Raw genomic sequence first — 20220 nt, 5'->3', positions numbered from 1 at the left:
TAATGTAAGGATGGTTCTGTATATGAAAATTAATCAATGTAATAAACCACATTAACAAAAGGAAGGTCAAAACTTACATTATCATATCAATTAATGCAGAAAAAGGTTTTGACAAAATTAAACACATTTTATAATAGAAACACTCTACAAACAATTAATAGGAGGAAATAATCTGAACCTAATAAAAACCATATATGCATATATGAAAATCTTACAGCTACCATCATACTTTATGGGGAAAGAATTAAAGCTTTTCTTTCTTTTTTTTTTTTTTTTTTGAAAGCTTTTCATCTAAGATGAGGAACAAGGAAAGGATGCCCATTATCTCCACTTCTATTCAACATAGTACTAGATGTTCTAGCCAGAACCATCCAATAAGAAAACAGAAATGAATGGCATGCACATTTGTAAAGAGGAATTAAAACAAATCTGTTCATCAGTAATATAATCTTATTTTTTAAAAAAACAAACAACAACAACAATTAAAAAAAAAATGCTAATGACTCCAGGAGTGGCAGCTGCAACAGCGCAGGATTGGCCTAGAGGAGCTACCCCACACCCAAGGTCAGGAGTGGTGGCCGAGAGGAGCTACCCCACGTTAAAGGTAAGAGAAACCGAAGTAAGACAGTAGGTGCTGAGAGAGGGCATCAGAGGGCAGACAGACTGAAACCACAATCACAGACAACTAGCCAATCTGATCACATGGACCACAGCCTTGTCTAACTCAATGAAACTAAGCCATGCCATGTGGGACCACCCAAGACAGATGGGTCATGGTGGAGAGGTCTGACAGAATGTGGTCCACTGGAGAAGGGAATTGCAAGCCACTTCAGTATTCTTGCCTTGAGAATCCCGTGAACAGTATGAAAAGGCAACAAGATAGTACACTGAAAGATGAATTCCTAGGTTGGTAGGTGCCCAATATGCTACTGGAGACAGTGGAGAAATAACTCCAGAAAGAATGAAGGGATGGAGTTAAAACAAAAACAACACCCAGTTGTGGATGGGACTTGGGATAGAAGCAAGGTGCAATGCTGTAAAGAGCAATATTGCATAGGAACCTGGAATGTCAGGTCCATGAATCAAGGCAAACTGGAAGTGGTCAAACAGGAGAAGATAGGAGTGAACATCGACATTCTAGGAATCAGCAAACTAAGATGGACTGGAATGGGAGAACTTAACTCAGATGACCATTATATCTACTACCGTGGGCAGGAATCCGTTAGAAGAAATGGAGTAGCCATCATAGTCAACAAAAGAGTCTGAAATGCAGTACTTGGATGCAATCGCAAAAACTACAGAATGATTTCTGTTCTTTTCCAAGGCAAACCATTCATTATCATGGCAATTCAAGTCTATGCCCTGACCAGTAACCCTGAAGAAGCTGAAGTTGAACAGTTTTCTGAAGATCTACAAGACCTTCTAGAACTAACATCCAAAAAAGATGTCCTTTTCATTATAGGTGACTGGAATGCAAAAGTAGGAAGTCCAGAAATACCTGGAGTAACAAGCAAATTTGGCCTTGGAGTACAGAATGAAGCAGGGCAAAGGTTAATAGAGTTTTGTCAAGAGAATGCACTGGTAATAGCAAACACCCTCTTCCAACAACACAAGAGAAGACTCTACACATGGGCATCACCAGATGTTCAACACGGAAATCAGAATGATTATATTCTTTGCAACTAAACATGGAGAAGCTCTATGCAGTCAGCAAAAACAAGACCAGGAGCTGACTGTGGCTTAGATCATAAACTCCTTATTGCCAAATTCAGACTGAAATTGAAGAAAGTTGGGAAAACCACTAGATCATTCGGGTATGACCTAAATCAGATCCCTTATGATTATACAGTGGAAGTGAGAAGTATATTTAAGGGGCTAAATCTGATAGACAGAGTACCTGATGAAAGATGAATGGAGGTTTTGACATTGTACAGGAGACAGGGATCAAGAAACATCCCCAAGAAAAGGAAATTCAAAAAAGCAAAATGACTGTCTGAGCAGGTCTTACAAATAGCTGTGAAAAGAAGAGAAGTGAAAAGCAAAGGAGAAAAGGAAAGATAAACCCGTCTGAATGCAGAGCTCCAAAGAATAGCAAGGAGAGATAAGAAAGCCTTCCTCAGTGATCAATGCAAAGAAATAGAGGAAAAACAATTGAATGGGAAAGCCTAGAGATCTGTTCAAGAAAAACAGAGATACCAAGGGAACATTTCATGCAAAGATGGTCTCAATAAAGGACAGAAATGGTATGGACCTAACAGAAGCAGAAGGTATTAAGAAGAGGTGACAAGAATACACAGAACTGTAAAAAGATCTTCACGACCCAGATAATCACAATGGTGTGATCACTCACAATCACCTAGAGCCAGACATCCTGAAATGTGAAGTCAAGTGGGCCTTAGGAAGCATCACTATGAACAAAGCTAGTGGAGGTGATGAAATTCCAGCTGAGCTATTTCAAATCCTAAAAGATGATGCTGTGAAAGTGCTGCACTCAATATGTCAGCAAATTTGGACAACTCAGCAGTGGCCTCAGGGCTGGAAAAGGTCAGTTTTCATTCCAATCCCAAAGAAAGACAATGCAAAAAAATGCTCAAACTACCACACAATTGCACTCATCTCACATGCTAGTAAAGTAATCCTCAAAATTCTCCAAGCCAGGCCTCGGCCTCAGCAATATGTGAACCGTGAACTTCCAGATGTTCAAGCTGGTTTTAGAAAAGGCAGAGGAACCAGAGATCAAATTTCCAACATCCGCTGGATCATTGAAAAAGCAAGAGAGATCCAGAAAAACATCTATTTCTACTTTACTGACTATGCCAAAGCCTTTGACTGTGTGGATCACAATAAACTGTGAACAATTCTGAAAGAGATGGGAATAACAGACCACCTGATCTGCCTCTTGAGAAACCTGTATGCAGGTCAGGAAGCAACAGTTAGAACTGGACATGGAACAATAGACTAGTTCCAAATAGGAAAAGGAGTACGTCAAGGCTGTATATTGTCACCCTGCTTATTTAACTTATATGCAGAGTACATCATGAGAAGCGCTGGGCTGGAGGAAGCACAACCCGGAATCAAGATTGCTGGGAGAAATATCAATAACCTCAGATAAGCTGACGACACCACCCTGATGGCAGAAAGTGAAGAGGAACTAAAGATCCTCTAGAAGAAAGTGAAAGAGGAAAGTGAAGAAGTTGGCTTAAAGCTCAACATTCAGAAAACTAAGTTCGTGGCATCCCACCACCATGGCATTGCAAATAGATGGGGAAACAGTGGCTGACTTTTTGGGGGCGGGCTCCAAAATCACTGCAGCTGGTGACTGCAGCCATCAAATTAAAAGATGCTTACTCTTTGGAAGGAGGGTTATGACCAACCTAGACATCATATTAAAAAGCAGAGACATTACTTTGTCAACAAATGTCCGTCTAGTCAAGGCTATGGTTTTTCCAGTAGTCATGTATGGCTGTGAGAGTTGGACCATAAAGAAAGCTGAGTGCTGAAACATTGATGCTTTTGAACTGTGGTGTTGGAAAAGACTCTTGAAAGTCCCTTGGACTGTAAGGAGATCCAACCAGTCCATCCTAAGGGAGATCAGTCCTGGGTGTTCATTGGAAGGACTGATGCTGAAGCTGAAACTCCAGTACTTTGGCCACCTGATGCGATGAGTTGACTCATTGGAAAAGACCCTGATGCTGGGAGGGATTGGGGGCAGGAGGAGAAGGGGACAACAGAGGATGAGATCGTTGGATGGCATCACCAATTCAATGGACATAGGTTTGGGTAGACTCTGGCAGTTGGTGATGGACATGGAGTCCCACCGGGCTGCTGTTCATGGGGTCACACAGAGTCGGATATGACTGCTTGACTGAACTGAACTGAATGAGTCCAGAAGAGAGGAAAAACAAAAACAGAACTAGTTTTGCAGGGTACAGAACATCACTCAATCAGCAGTTGCATTACTATACACCAGCCAGGACCAATCCACCAGGAAATTAGGAAAACTGTTCCATTTACTGAAACCTCTAAAAAGATGAAATACTTGGGAGTAAACTTGACCAAGGAGTTGAAAAATTTGTACACTAAAAACTACAAAACATTGTTAAAAAAAAATCTAAGAAGATCCAAATAAATGGAAAAAGAGCCCGCAGACTGGAAGACTTAGTATTGTTAAAATATTCATACTACATGGATATAAAATAACATAAACAGTATGTACCTTTACTATAATCAACCTATTTAGTGCCCAAGCTATACAAAAGATAGTGTCTTTTATATTTTTTCTACACCTCTCTTTTAATGTCAACTATCATGTGGATAATTTTCTATTCATTCTTAAGAAGTTTCTTAATCATATTTTATAATTGCCTTGTACTCTATGGTGTACTGGGCTTCTCTTGTGGCTCAGCTGGTAAAGAATCTGCCTGCAATGTGGGAGACCTGGGTTCAATCCCTGGGTTGGGAAGATCCCTTGGAAAGGGAAAGGCTACCTACTCCAGTATTTTGGTCTGTAAAATTCCATGGACTGTATAGTCCATGGGGTCTCAAAAAGTCAGATGCGACTAAGGAACTTTAACTTTCACTTTCTCTATGTGGTACCATGATTTATTTTATTCTATACCTTTTCATTAAGAAATAACTTTGTCTTATATATTAGTAAACTAGTAGTACACTGTAGTCATGTATATTAATAAACTACTCATTTATACCTGAAAATCTAAATCTGTAGAATCAATCTCTAGAAATTTAATAACTTAGCAAAAAGAGTATGTGCATTTGTAGGTTTTATAGATATTACATAAACTTTACCATAAATGTTGTACCAATTTATTCTCCCAACAGTAATATGTGAACATACTCATTAGCCATTTTCAGTTCAGTTCAGTTCAGTTACTCAGTCATGTCTGGGTCTGCGACCCATGGACTGCAACACACCAGTCCTCCCTGTCCATTGCCCACTCCTACTGTTTACTCAAACTCATGTCCATTGAGTCAGTGATGCCATCCAACCATCTCATCGTCTGTCATCCCCTTCTCCTCCTGCCTTCAATCTTTCTTAGCATCAGGGTCTTTTCACATGAATCAGTTCTTTGCATAAGGTGGCCAAAGTATTGGAGTTTCATCTTCAGCATCAGTCCTTCCAATGAATATTCCAGACTTATTTCTTTGAGATGGACTGGTTGGATCTCCTTGCAATCCAAGGGACTTTCAAGAGTCTTCTCCAACACCACAGTTCAAAACCATCGATTCTTTCTCAGCTTCCTTTATAGTCCAACTCTCACAGCCATACATGACTACTGGAAAAACCATAGCTTTGACTAGATAGACCTTTGTTGGCAAATTAATGTCTCTGCTTTTTAACATGCTGTCTATGTTGGCCATAACTTTTCTTCCAAGAAGCAAGTGTCTTAATTTCATGGCTGTAGTCACCATCTGCAGTGATTTTGGAGCCCCCAAAATAGTCTGTCACTGTTTCCACTGTTTCCCCATCTATTTTCCATGAAGAGATGGGACCAGATGCCATGAGCTTAGTTTTTCAAATGTTAAGTTTTAAGCTAACTTTTTCACTCCCCTCTTTCACTTTCATCAAGAGGCTCTTTAGTTCCTCTTTGCTTTCTGCCATCAAGGTCGTGTTATCTGCGTATCTGAGGTTACTGATAATTCTCCAGACAATCTTGATTCCATCTTGTGCTTCACCCAGACCAGCGTTTCTCATTAGCCATATTTCTGGTCTACAAAATTTAACATAGGTTTTTAAACAATTTCAATATGATAAATGAAAAGTAATGTTTCAATGTGCTTTAAATAAATAAATGTGGCTAAACATCTCTTCATGCATTTAACAACTGCGTAGTTTCATTCACAACTTTTGAGTATTCTTTGGTTATTTGGTAAATGCTAGTGATTGAATATAAATTTTTATAAATATGAATGTGTGTAGTCTTCATAGGTATTTGGAAATTTCTATTCCAAATCCCTGATTCTTGGGTATTTGCTTGAAATAGCCCAGTTTATTTGCTTAGTTGGATAATTCTTCATTTTTTGCATTGTTATGAATATATCAATCTTTTTTTGGCCCCTGGATACTGGAAGTATACATTTCAATAAGATTCTCACTTATAAAGATATTATAGCTTTGTGGAAAGAAATTAAAGTAGAATTATAATCCTACACAGTTATCCCAACAATATATAGAAATATGGAGAAATTGCCTAATCCAGAATTGAGAAAACAGGAAAGTTCTACTAAAGAGCAATCCTTACTGTTAAGTAAAACATAACTGGTAAAATGATGAAAGGAGGGTATTCATTAAAGTGGTATTCAGCAACATTTTTTATTGCTCAAAGTCAAGAAAATATGCTTTTAATTTAAGAAATGTAAACCAAAAAATATTCTTTTAATTTTAGAAGTTGAATTAGTCTTGGAACTAGTGTTCCACATCAATTAAGTAGACTTTGTGACAGATGAGGCTGTAGAGATAAATGAAAGTTTAAAGCCTGGATTTTACACTGAAGAGCCCCTCAAGGATTGTAAGCACCCAAGTGACAAAGAATCACACTGTTTAAGAAAAAATATTAACTCAGCAAAAGCTGAAGAATGAATCCGTGCAGTGATAACGTTGGCAGAAATAATGCAAGGAAAACATCAGGGAAGATTGGATGTGAGGAGTCAACTAGAGGTCCATGGAAGACATTGCAAACCAGACAAGGTTTACCTGCAATACATGCATTTGAAAGTCTGGAGTTCTCTGGAAGTTGCTTTTAGAAACAAGGAAAATATAAAACTGCCCCATACTTGAAAGCACATGAGATATATAGTGACCATATAACATTTAGGAGTGCACAAAAAGTTGGTTAATCGAGAACTGGATCACAGGGAAGCATCTAGACTGGGTTTTGAACACAGAGGACCGCACCCCCAATTTAGAAATCTATGAAATGGTATAGTTAAAGATGGAACTGATTTTTTTTTTTTTTAAGGCAAGAAGGTATAGGGAACATTCTGTAAATAGATTAAAGGTATATTTTGCTTATCATATACAATCAAAAGATTATGGAGAATAATGTACTGTGACACACTGGGTTCTGGGAAGAAATCACAAAACATTTTGAGAAAAGGAATTATGGGGGGGAAATAGGTGACCTGAATGAGGACGATATAATGAGTAAACAGCAGGGAAGACAAGGAGGTAAATGATGAAGAGTAATTAGCCTCAAACATTCAGATAAAATTTGATATATACATGCCAATGAAAGTGAAAGTGTCAGTTGCTCAGTCAAATCCAACTCTTTGCAATCCCATAGACTAAAACCCCACAGGCCTTGGAATTCTACAGGCAAGAATACTGGAGTGGGTAGACATTTTCTTCTCCAGGGGATCTTCCTGACCCAGGGATTTCACCTGGTTCTCCCACATTGCAGATGGAGTATTTACCATCTGAGCCACCAGGGAAGCCATTTAACAATGCAAATGAAGATGTCTATGAGGAGGCAGTTAGAAATCAGAGGTTTGGAAATATAGGTAGGAAGTCTGCATCTGGTGTTGTACATGCTTGTTTGTTTTTTTTTTTTTTTAATAATTTTTTTTCAATTATTTTTATTAGTTGGAGGCTAATTACTTCGCAATATTGCAGTGGGTTTTGTCATACATTGACATGAATCAGCCACGGAGTTACATGTATTCCCCATCCCGATCCCCCCTCCCACCTCCCCCTCCACCTGATTCCCCTGGGTCCTCCCAATGCACCTGGCCCAAGCACCTGTCTCATGCATCCCACCTGGGCTGGTGGTCTGTTTCACCATAGATAATATACATGCTGTTCTCTCAAAACATCCCACCCTCGCCTTCGCCCACAGAGTCCAAAAGTCTGTTCTGTACATCTGTGTCTCTTTTTCTGTTTTGCATATAGGGTTATCATTACCATCTTTCTAAATTCCATATATATGTGTTAGTATGCTGTAATGATCTTTATCTTTCTGGCTTACTTCACTCTGTATAGTGGGTTCCAGTTTCATCCATCTCATTAGAACTGATTCAAATGAATTCTTTTTAGTGGCTGAGTAATATTCCATGGTGTATATGTACCACAGCTTCCTTATCCATTCGTCTGCTGATGGGCATCTAGATTGCTTTCATGTCCTGGCTATGATAAATAGTGCTGCGATGAACATTGGGGTGCACATGTCTCTTTCAGATCTGGTTTCCTCAGTGTGTATGCCCAAGAGTGGTATTGCTGGGTCATATGGCAGTTCTATTTCCAGTTTTTTAAGAAATCTCCACACTGTTCTCCATAGTGGCTGTACTAGTTTGCATTCCCACCAACAGTGTAAGAGGGTTCCCTTTTCTCCACACCCTCTCCAGCATTTATTGCTTGTAGACTTTTGGATAGAGGAGTCCTTGGGGATAAACGAAGATGATCCTCACCTGGAAACCTGTTTCATTGATAATTCTTTAATTATCATTTTTAATAAAATAGCTAGATCATCTCATTTAACAGCTGAGATTTTAGAAAGCTTTATTTCCTATTTGTGCACTAAAACTTCATTTTTCAACCTTTCATTGCACTAATAAGGCTATGAAATTTCTGAGTTTTCTGTATAATATCTGGATCAGAGTTCAGCCTGGAGAGAGAAATTATGTTGGTTTATTTTAACAGAGAAATGTTTTTAAACATATTAACTCAGTGTAAAGTTGTTGGCAACTGAAAAGGGAAAAGTGAACTTACTTTGGAAGGAGCAATTGCAGGAGGCAGCTGTGACATCTACATCTGGACAAGCGGACGTCGAGGCTGGACTTACTGAGCCTAGAAGCCTGGGGAGGGGGCCCTGGGCTGCTGAGATGCTACCCTCAGGGAAGGGCACCGTGCTTGGCTCCAGGTGGCATCTCTGAGTTTGGGGAAGGCACCGCAGGGACAGGGACTCAGACCTCTGAGCTGACATGTGGCGGGAGCTGCATTGAGATCAGTCCTGCTGTGTTATTAGTGGAAAGACTGCAAGTTGGACTCAGATGCTGACAGAAAACACGCTGCTGCTGTGGCTGCTGCTGCTCTGAGGAAGGGTTGCTATGACAATTCCCACAAGAAAGAGAAGCCCCCTCCCCTACCCACCACCCCCCAAAGGAGGGGGAAGGAAAGAGTTCCAAGCCTCCCAGCCTTCTTCTAGCATTTCCTATTAATGTAGTTTACCATGGAGAGCTGATAATGCAGAAAAGTGGTTTGCAGAGTTCCAGCCTCAGTATCACAAAGCTGAGGGCAAAAGGGTGGAGGTAGACCCACAGACCATAGCTAAGAATCAACACGGTATTCATGACCCACCGTGTATAACTTATACGTGAAGGCCTCGACCCAGAAAAACTACTTACATATGATTGTATGCATATGCGTGTGTGTATGTATGCATCAGTTCAATTCAGTTGCTCAGTAGTGTCTGACACTTTGTGACTGCATGGACTGCAACACAACAGCTTCCCTGTCCATCACCAACTACTGGAGAATGCTCAAACATATGTCCATCGAGTCTGTGATGTCATCCAACCACTTCATCCTCTGTCATTCCCTTCTGCTCCTGCTTTCAGTCTCATCCCAGAATGAGTCAGTTCTTTGCCAAAGAATTGGACTTCAGCTTTAGCATCAGTCCTTCCAATGAATATTCAGGACTGATTTCCTTTAGGATTCACTGGTTTGAACTCCTTGCAGTCCAAGGGACTCTCAAGAGTCTTCTCCAACACCACAGTTTAAAAGCATCAATTATCTGGCCCTCAGCTTTCTTTATGGTCCGACTTCCACATCCATACATGACTACTGGAAAAACCATAGCTTTGACTAGATGGAACTTTGTTGGCAAAGTAATATCTCTGCTTATTAATATGCAGTCTAGGTTGGTCATAGCTTTTCTTCCAAACAGCAAGCATCTTTTCATTTCATGGCTGCAGTCAACATCTGCAGTGATTTTGAAGCCCAAGGAAATAAATCTGTCACTGTTTCCATTGTTTCCCTATCTATTTGCCGTGGAGTAATAGGACTGGATGCCATGATCTTAGTTTTTTGAATGTTGTGTTTTAAGCTAATGTTTTCACTCTCCTCTTTCACTTTCATCAAGAGGCTCTTTAGTTTCTCTTCACTTTCTGCCATCGTGGTGTCTTCTGCATATCTGAGGTGATTGATATTTTTCCCAGGAATCTCAATTCCAGGCTGTGCTTCATCCAGCCTGGCATTTCACATGATGTACTCTGCATATAAGTTAAATAAGCAGGGTGACAATATATAGCCTTGACGTACCTCTTTTCCAATATGGAGCCAGTCTGTTGTTCCATGTCTGGTTCTAACTGTTGCTTCCTGACTTATATACAGATTTATCAGGAGAAAGATAAGGTGGTCTGGTATTCCCATCTCTTTAAGAATTTTCTAGACTGTGTTGTGATCCACAGAGTCAAAGGCTTTGGTGTAGTCAATAAAGCAGAAGTAGATGTTTTTCTGGAATTCTCTTGCTTTGCCTGTGATCCAACAGATATTGGCAATTTGATCTCTGATCCCTTTGCCTTTTCTAAATCCAGCTTGAAACATCTGGAAGTTCATGGTTCACATACTGTTGAAGCCTAGCTTAGAGAATTTTGAGTATTACTTTGCTAGTGTGTGTGATGAGTGCAATTGTGTGGTTATTTTGAACATTCTTTAGCATTGCCTTTCTTTGGGATTGGAATGAAAACTGGCCTTTTCTTGTCCTGTGGCCACTGCTGAGTTTTCAAATTTTTCTGGCATATTTGTGCAGCACTTTAACTACATCATCTTTGGGGATTTGAAATAGCTCAACTGGAATTCCATCACCTCCACTAGCTGTGCTTCCTAAGGCCCAATTGACTGCATTTTAGAATGTCTGGCTCTAGATGAGTGATCTCACCATCATGCTTATCTGGGTCATTAAGATCATTTTTGTATAGTTCTTCTGTGTATTCTTGACCACTTCTCAACATCTCCTGGTTCTGTTAGGTCCATACCATTTTTATCCACTATTGTGCCCATCTTTGCATGAAATGTTCCCTTGGTAGCTCTAACTTTCTTGAAGAGATTTCTAGTCTTTATCATTCGATTGTTTTCCTCTATTTCTTTGCATTGATCACTAAGGAAGATTTCTTATCTGCCCTTGCTATTCTTTGGAACTCTGCATTCAAATGGGTATATCTTTCCTTTTCTCCTTTGTCTTTTGTTTCTCTTCTTTGCTCAAATATTGTAAGGCCTCCTCAGACAACCATTTTGCCTTTTGCATTTCTTTTCCTTGGGGGCAGTCTTGATCACTGCCTCCTATAGAATGTCATGGACGTCCTTTCAGGTTCTTCAGGCACTCTATCAGATCTAATCCCTTGGGTCTATTTTTCACTTCCACTGTATAATCATAAGGGATTTGATTTAGGTCATACCTGAGTGGCCTAGTGGTTTTCCCTACTTTATTCAATTTAAGTCTGAGTTTTGCAATAAGGAGATCACAATCTGAGCCACAGTCAGCTCCCAGTCTTGTTTTTCCTGACTGTGTAGACCTTCTCCATCTACACCTGCAAAGAATATAATCAATTTGATTTGGGTATTGTCATCTGCTGATGTCCATGTGTAGAGCCATCTCTTGTGTTGTTGGAAGATGGTATTTGCTAAGACCAGTATGTTCTCTTGGCAAAACTCTGTTAGCCATTGCCGTGCTTCATTTGTACTCCAAGGCCAAAATTGCCTGTTATTCCCGGTATCTCTTGATTTCCTACTTTTGTATCCCCCTCCCTTACGATGAAAATAACTCTTTCTGGGTGTTATTTGTAGATGGCCTTGCAGGTGATCACAGAACTGTTCAACTTTAACTTCTTTGGCATTAGTGGTTGGGGTATAGACCTAGATTACTATGATATTGAATGGTTTGCCTTGGAAATGAAAAGAGATCATTCTGTCATTTTAGAGCACCCAAGTACTGCATTTTGGACTCCTTTGTTGACTATGATGGCTACTCCATTTCTTCTATAAGGGAGTCTTGCCCACAGTAGTAGGTATAATGATAATCTAAATTAAATTTGCCCATTCTAGTCCATTTTCACTTACTGATTCCTAAAATGTAGATGTTCATTCTTGCCATCTCCTGTTTGACTATTTCCAATTTACCTCGATTCATGGATTTAGCATCCCAGGTTCCTATGCAATTTTGTTCTTTGTAGCATCAGACTTTACTTCCGTCACCAGTCACATCCACTATCAGGCATTGTTTTCTCTTTGGCTTGGTCTCTTCTTTCTTTCTTGAGTTATTTCTCCACTCTTCTCCAGTAGCATATTGGGCACCTACTGACTTGGGAAGTTCATCTTTAAGTGTCCTATCTTTTTCCTTTTTCATGGTGTTCTCAAGCCAAGAATACTGAAGTGGTTGTCCATGCCTTCTGCAGTGGACCAGGTTTTGTCATAACTCTCCACCATACTCGTCTATCTTAGGTGGCCCTACATGGTATGTCTCATATTTTCATTGGCTTACATAAGGCTGTGGTACATGTGATCAGTTTGGTTAGTTTTCTGTGATTGTGGTTTTCATTTTGTCTGCCCTCTAATGAATAAGGATAGTAGGCTTATCTAGAAGCTTTCTGATAGGAGAGACTGACTGTGGGGAATCTGGGTCTTGTTCTGATGGGCAAGGCCTTGCTCAGTAAATCTTTAATCCAATTTTCTGTTGACGGATGGGCTGTGTTCCCTCTTTGTTGTTTGGCCTATGTTAGAGGTAATGATTGTAATGGCCACCTCCTTCAAAGGGACTTATGCATGCACTGTTGTCTTCAGTGCCCCGAAACCTTCAACAGGCACCACTAACCCGCACTTCTGCTTGCCGGGAGCCAGCACATGAGATCCTACCCATGACAAGGTCATGAAGAGAAGATCTGACAAGCAAGGCAGATCAGGACTTCAGGGATTTTGAAAAGCTGCCCCGGCGCTCACCTTAAAGATGATCTCTGTCTTTCTGATGCTTGCTATATTAGACTACTCCCTAATTTCTGTGACACAGATAGAAGGCCTTCCCCGATCTCTCTCCCAAACAGAATCAACTTAGAACTTTAATCAATATGTCCCCTGGATGGTGGTATCCTATAAGATTATCCAGGATGAAAGGAGTGTTTCAATTTAGACCCCTTTGCTGGCATTCTAGCCTGCTTGGCAAATGCATACTAATGCACATGACTGCTCACAACACCTTAACCACAAACAGCATGAAGAACCTGATCACATAAAGGCCCTAATAGGCACAGAGACCTTCGGGGGTTGAGGAAGCCCTATTAGAGAATACAAAAATAATACTCTAAGAGTGGTTATAGTTAAAGATTTAGAAAAATAAGAGTTTAGAATTGTTCCTTTTAACCAGGAATGCTAAACAGGGGCTGCCTCACCAGAGCTGCAGAGTCTTTGTGTGGTAAACCTTTTAGATAAATTTAACTGATAACTTCTGCAAAAGGACTGACCTTTGTGTTCATTAAACCATAGATTACAGGAAAACAGCTTTGCATTCACCTAGGTCATAAAATGTCAATAGGCCCCGAAGCCAGAAGATAATGTATAAGACTCTCACAAAGAAGTTGCAGGAAACATCCTGGTTTCGGGAAGGACAAGCTGATGTAATATTAAACTATCGTCCCCTTAAAAATATACTAACTTAGAATACAAAAGCTACAGTAAAAAAAAATAAAGATTTGCCAGACTCTACTACACCCCCCAGTCTGGTCTCTCTCTCTCTCTCTCTCTCTCTCTCTCTTTCTCGCCAACGCCGTTCATCCTGAGGGTACCCCTGGATCCTGCTGAGGCTGGACCCCAGCATCTGCTGGAGACTCCTGGACACTCACAGGTAAGTTTGGATCAGTCTCTTGTGGGGGTCACTGCTCCTTTCTCCTGGTTCCTGGTGGTCACAAGCTTTTGTTAATGTCCTCCAAGAGTCTGTTTCCACAGTCTTGTGGAAGTTCTGTAATCAAATCCCACTGGCCTCCAAAGTCAAATTCCCTAGGGTCTCCCAGTCCCTTTTCCAGATCCTCAGGTTAAGAAATCTCTGGTGGATCCTAGAACTTTCTTAACTATGCGAGAATTTCTTTGGTATACTTTTTCTGCTGTTTGTGGGCTGTCTGCTTGGCGGCTCTATGATGGGGCTAATGGTGACCTCATTCAAGAGGGCTTATACCACATACTGCATGTTTCAGGTCTGCAGCACCTAGAGCTCCTTCCCCGTGGCAGGCCACTGCTGACCCATGCTTCTGCAGGAGACACTCAAACACTGAAAGGCATGTCTGGCTCAGTCTCTTTTGGGTCTCTGGGTCCTGGTGCACACAAGGTTTTGTTTGAGCCCTCTGAGCATCTCTGCAGATATGGGGTTTGATTCTAAACGTGGTTTCACCCCTCCTACTGTCTTGTTGGGGTTTCTCCTTTGCCCTTGGACATGGGGTATCTTTTCTTGGTGGGATCCAATATTCTCCTATTGATGGCTGTTCAGCATCAAATTGCAATTTTGGAGTTCTCACAGGAGAAGATGAGCTCACATCCTTCTATTCTGCCATCTTGGCATTAACCAAAAAAATTATATAAAGCTATATAAATAATATACATATTATGCATATATTACATACACATATTATAATATGTATGTGTATATGCATATTACATATATATGTGTGTGTATGTGTGTGTGTATATATATATATATATTGAACCTGAGTCTCCTGCATTGCAGACAGATTCTTTACTGCTGAACCAGCAGGAAAGCCCCATATGCATGTGTGGCTTGTAATATATACATAATATGTATATTATTTATATACCTTTATATTATTTGTTTGGTTGCTAAGTGGTGTCTGACTCTGCAACTCCAGGGACTGTAGCCCACCAGGTTTCTCTGTCCATAGGATTTGCCAAACTAGAATGCTGGAGTGGGTTGCCATTTCCTTCTCCAGGGGATCGTCTTAATCCAGGGCTCAAAACCACATCTCCTGCATTCAGGCGAATTCTTTACTGCTGAGCCACGAGGGAAGCCATAGATGATTTTATATATATGTAAACTGTATCTACTACAAAGACTCCCCCAGGGTGTAAGTGAAAAATATCCATTCTCAATGGATAAGCAAGGTCCTACTATATAGCACAGAAAACTGTATTTACTATCCTCTGATAAGCCATAATGGAAAATAATATAAAAATGTGTATATATGCATAACTGAATCAGTTTACTGTCCAGCAGAAATTAGCACAGCATTGTAAATCAGCAGTTCTTCAATAAAAAAGAAAAGCTTTCCTCCTTTAGCTATTTTTGACATATAATTACTTTAAATGATGTACTTTGACATGCATTCTGTTTTTCTTGAGCTATTTCATTACCTTTAGTAATTTCATTTAATATTTGAATAAATATCCTGCTGTCTTACAGCAGCTAGACACATTACACACTGCAGCCATACAATCTTATTGGCCTTAGTGAAGTGGGTAGCCTACCCTTCCTCCAGGGGATCTTCTCAACCCAGGAATTGAACTGGGATCTCCTGCATTGAAGGAGGATTCTTTACCAACTGATCTATCAGGGAAGTCCTAGTAAATAGATGCATTGATATTTGGCTTGAAGCTTTAGCCCAGCCTCCTGCTTCCTTAGGAGATAAAGGAATCTGCATATCTGACATCTGTCAGCATGTTCCCTGGTACAGACTCTTCCTTCCTCTGCTACTTCACCTGTGAGCTGAATACTCATAAAGATAACTTTCCAGGATGGTGGTATTACACTTGACTCCTCCAGCATCAGCATTTGGAAATCTGCTTGTCTGAATATCTTAAATCATGCAAATATATATATTTTTTACTTTTCATCAATCCTAAATCAACATCCATTTTTATTTATATTTTGATTCACTGAAACAGAAATAAAATACAAATGTTTTATGTGCATATAATAAAGCCATCAGTAGAGCTACAGAGGAAAATGAATATTCATTTAAGTAATTCAAGCATTATTATTTCACAGAAGCTTAAGACTTTATAGGTTAAAAGTTGTTTGAATTCTTATAAAAGTTTACTCCAGGAAAGGTGAAAGCAACAAATGGCTTAATAGAAGGAAATCATTAGTATTATCCACAGCCCACAGCCCCTCTGACCTCCCAATCCAGCCTGTTCCCATCTTCGCCTCACCTTATTAAACTATCAGGAACCCGCTGTCTCAGGGTAGCTAGCAGGTTGCTAGCCAGTGCCAATTCACACCGCCCTTGGGACTGCCAGTGTCTCCGGTGACACTCTGCAAACCAAAGCATCAGTTGCTAAAGTGGTTTGTATCATGGAATTTTCTTCTCCTGGCCCTGGACCCTGTGGATATCTGCAGGTAAAGAATCTGCCTGAAGTTCCCTCTTAGCTTCAGTTCACTGACCACTGCTAAGGACAGACCCTCTAATCATCTGTTGCAATCCAAGGAGGCCTGTCCACATAGCAGGCAATACCAAGTTTCCACTGAATCAGATATCTTCATTGTGTTCTTGTGCACTGTCTTTTGGAAGTCTAGCAAAGGCCCTTTCATTTTGGGTGAAATTCCTCTTGGTAGATTGGACCTAAGTTGGTCTTTGGAGAGAGATCAAGCCCTGAGCTTGGAGTGGGAACACTGACTCCAAGATCCTAGACAGCCAGAGAACTAACCCTAGGGAGCATTAAATAGTGAGAATTCACACAAAGAAAACCACTTGAATACAAGACCCAGCGTCATCCAACCACCAGTAGCACCCTGTGCAGGATGCCTCATCTTAACAACAAACATAAAAAAATGCAAACCCAATCATCAACAGACAGGATTACCACCTCACTCAGCATTGCCAAAAAGAGGAAAAACCAACAAACAAAAACTCAGCACAAATCTCACCCTATACGAAGCTTACACAAACCACTGGACCAACATTAGTGAAGCGAAGTCGCTCAGTTGTGTCCAACTCTTTGCGACCCCGTGGACTGTAGCCCACCAGCCTCCTCCATCCATGGGATTCTCCAGGCAAGAGTACTGGAGTGGGTTGCCGTTTCCTTCTCTAGGGGATCTTCCCAACCTGGGGATTGAACTCAGGTCTCTTGCATTGCAGGCAGACGCTTTACCCTCTGAGCCACCAGGGAAGTCAGGACCAATATTAGGAGGGCAGAAACCAAAAGGAAGAAAGAATTCAACCTGGAAGGCTGGGAAAAGGAGACCTCAAAGAAAATAAGGTTAAAAAAAATAATGAAAAGGCAGAGAAATACTACATAAATGAAGGAACAAACTAGAAACACAGCAGTCCAAATAAATGGAGAGGAAATAGGCAAACTACCTGAAAAAGAATTCAGAATGATGATAGTAAAGATGATCAAAAACCTTCAAAACACAATGGAGAAAATGCAACCATCAATTAACAAAGATCTAGAAGAATTAAAGAATAAACATATAGAGATAATACAATTACTGAATTTAAAAATACTCTAGAAGGAATCAATAACAGAATATCTGAAGCAGAAGAACGAATCAGTGAGCTGGAAGATAAAATGGTGGAAATAATTTATGAAGACCAGAATAAAGAAAAAAGAGTGAAAAGAACTGAGGATAGTCTCAGAGACTTCTGGGAAAATATTAAATGCAACAACATTCAAATTATAAGGGTCCCAGAAGAAGAAGAGAAAAGAAAGGGTATGATAAAATTTTTGAAGAGATTATTGTTGAAAATTTCCCCAACATGGAAAAGGAAATAGTCAATCAACTCAAAGAGACACAAAGAGTCCCATACAGGATAAACACAAGGAGAAGCATGCCAAGACACATACTACTCAAATTAACAAAGACTAAATGCAAGGAAAGACTATTAAAAGCAGAAAGGGAGAAGCAATAAGTAACATACAAGGGAAACCCCAATCCTTTAACAGCTGACCTTTCAACAGAAACTCTGCAGGCCAGAAGGGAATAGCAGAATATATTTAAAGTTTTGAAAGGGAAAAATCTAGAACCAAGATTACAGTACCTGGCAAGGATCTCATTCAAAATTGATGGAGAAATAAAAAGCCTTTCAGACAAGCAAAAGTTAAGAGAATTCAGTATCACCAAACCAGTTTTACAACAAAGGTTAAAGTGATTTATATAGTCAAGAAATAAAAGAGAAGAAAAAAGATCTACACAAACAAACACAAATAATTAAGAAAATGGCAATAGGAATATATATATCAATAATTACTTTGAATGTACAAGATTTAAATGCTCCAACCAAAAGACACAGACTGGCTGAATGGATACAAATACAAGACCCATATGTATGCTGTCTACAAGAAACCCACTTCAGACCTAAAGACACATATAGACTGAAAATGAGAGGATAGAAAAATATATTACATACAAATTGAAAGCAAAAAAAAAAAAAAAGGCTTGAGTAACAATCCTCATATCAGACAACGTAGATTTTAAGATAAAGAAGATTACAAGAGACAAGGAAGGACACTACATAATAATCAAGGGATCAATCCCAGAGGAAGACAAAATAATTGTAAATATTTATGCACCCAGCATAGGAGCACCTCAGTACCTAAGACGAACACTAACAGATATAAAAGGAGAGACTGACAGACACATAATAATAGTAGAAGACTTTTAACACCCTACTCACAACAATGGACAAATCATCAAAACAGAAAATTAATAAGGAAACACAACTCTTAAATGATACATTAGATGAGATGGATCTCGTTGGTATCCTCAGGACCTTTCATCCAAATGCAGAAGAATACACCTTCTTGTGAAATGCACATGGAACACTCTCTGGGATAGACCACATCTTGGGTCACAAATCAAACTACAGTAAATTTTAAAAAATTGAAATTGTATCAAGCATCTTTTCTGACAACATTGCTATGAGACTAGATATCAATTACAAGAAAAAAAAACTGCAAAAACACAAACACATGGAGATTAAACAGCACATTTCTAAATAACCAACATGTTACTGAAGAAATCAAAAGGGAAATCAAAAAATTTCTAGAAACAAATGACAATGAAAACAAAAGAACTCAAAACCTATGGGATGAAGCCAAAGCAGTTCTAAGAGGGAAGTTTATAGTAATACAATCCTACCTCAAGAAACAAGAAAAACATTGAACAAACAACCTAACTTTATACCTAAACAACTTGAAAAAGAAGAACAAAAAAAAAACCCCCAAAAAATTAGAAGGAAAATCATAAAGATCCAAACAGAGATAAATGAAAAAGAATTGAAAGAAATAATCTTAAACATTAATAAATGTAAAAGCTGGTTCTTTGAGAAGATAAACAAAATTGACAAGTCTTTAGTCAGACTTATCACGAAAATACAAGAGAAGAATCAAATCAACAAAATTTGAAATGAAAAAGGAGATGTTGCAAAAGATAATACAGAAATAAATTCAAAAGATTATAGGAGAATATTTATTAAAACTATATGGCAATAAAACGGGTAACCTGGAAGAAATGGACAGATTGTTAGAAAAGTTCAATCTTCTAAGTCTAAACCAGGAAGAAATAGGAATTACGAACAACCGAATTACAAGCACTGAAATTGAAGCTGTGATTAAAAAAAAAAAACCTCCCCAAAACAAAGCCCAGGACCAGATGGCTTCACAGGAGAATTCTATCACACATTTAAAGAAGAGCTAATACCTATCCTTCTAAAACTCTTTCAAAAAATTGCAGAGGAAGGAACACTTCAAAATTCATTCTATGAGGGCACAATCACTGTGATACCAAAACCAAACAAAGCCAACACACAAATAGAAAACTACAGGCCAATATCACTGATGAACATAGATGCAAAAATTCTCAAAAAATTTTAGCAAACAATTCAGCAACACATCAGAAAGCTCATATGCCATAATCAAGTTGGATTTATTTCAGGGATGCAAGGATTCTTCAGTATATGTAAATCAATCAATGTGATACACTATATTAAAAAATCAAAACATAAAAGACTTATAATAATCTCAATAGATGCTTAAAAAACATAGTTCTGGAAGTCCTAGCTACAGAAATCAGAGAAGAAAAAGAAATAAAAGGAATCCAGATCAGGAAAGAAGTAAAGATCTCACAGTTTGCAGATGATATGATACTGTACAAAGAAAACCCTAAAGATAGTATTAGAAAATTACCAGAGCTAATCAGTGAATTTAGCAAAGTTGTGGGGTACAAAATCAATACACAGAAACACTTGCATTTCTTTATACTAACAATAAAAAAT

This window comes from Dama dama, chromosome 14 (assembly GCF_033118175.1).
Source record: "Dama dama isolate Ldn47 chromosome 14, ASM3311817v1, whole genome shotgun sequence".
NCBI classification, from domain to species: Eukaryota; Metazoa; Chordata; class Mammalia; order Artiodactyla; family Cervidae; genus Dama; species Dama dama.
The sequence above is the reverse complement of the archived record's forward strand: the minus strand, read 5'-3'. Positions refer to the sequence as shown.